We start from the raw sequence: 1,165 nt of genomic DNA on the forward strand, positions 1-1,165 counted from the left end.
CTCTACATCACCAGAGGAACAGAGGAGGAGTAGGATAAGGGTACGGCTAAAGGCTWTCAGAACTGGTCGTCTAGTACGTTCGGAACAGAGAGTAAAAGGAGCAGGTTTCTGGGYGCGATAGAATAGATTCAAGGCATAATGTACAGACAAAGGTATGGTAGGATGTGAATACAGTTGAGGTAAACCTAGGCATTGAGTGATGATGAGAGAGATATTGTCTCTAGAAACATAATTTAAACCAGGTGATGTCACCGCATGTGTGGGAGGTGGAACTAGAGGGTTAGCTAAGGCATATTGAGCAGGGCTAGAGGCTCTACAGTGAAATAAGACAATAATCACTAACCAGAACAGCAATGKACAAGGCATATTGACATTAGGGAGAGGCATGCGTAGCCGAGTGATCATAGGGGTCCAGTGAGTAGTTAGGCTGGCTAGAGACACGGCAATTCAGACAGCTAGCGGGCCKGGGATAGCAAGCTAGCAGAAGGGCCTTAGAGGACGTCGCGACGGAAGAAGTCTGTTATAGCCTCCTTGTGCGGAGCCTCCTTGTGCGGTTACGTCGGAAGACCAGTCGTGATGGGTTAGTAGGGTTCCGTGTAGTAAAGGGATCCAGTCCAATTGGCAAAATAGGTATAGTGGCCCAAGAAATTAGCCGATGGATCTCTTCAGCTAACAGTCCAATATGCTCTAGACAGCTAGTGGGCCATGGCTAGCAGGCTAGCAGATGGGCATTCAGGGGATGTCGCGACGTTGTAGCCAGTTGAAGAACCCCCTCGTGAAGGATGGGTGGGGCTCCGAACCGGCAGTAAAAGGGCTCCAGGCCAATTGGCAAAATAGGTATTGTAGCCCAGGAGTGGCTGATGGACCTCTTCAGCTAGCCGGGAGATGGACTTACCAATCAGTTAGTGTTTTCACTGATAACAATTTTGTTTATGAATTATAACGTGTCACTCTGTTACCAAATCGGTAACCAAAAAAATCAAATCAGAGTGACCAAAAAATCAGTAACAGAATGACTGCAATAATTCTCACCAACAGTTGCAGTAGAGCACAGTACAGTAAAGAAAAGTAGAGTGGAGTAGAGTATAGTTTAGTAAAGAAAAGTAGAGTACAGTATAGTACAGTACAATCTACTGGACTGTACTGTGCTCTATTTGTTCTTGTT

Source organism: Salvelinus sp. IW2-2015, linkage group LG20, assembly GCF_002910315.2.
Source record: "Salvelinus sp. IW2-2015 linkage group LG20, ASM291031v2, whole genome shotgun sequence".
NCBI classification, from domain to species: Eukaryota; Metazoa; Chordata; class Actinopteri; order Salmoniformes; family Salmonidae; genus Salvelinus; species Salvelinus sp. IW2-2015.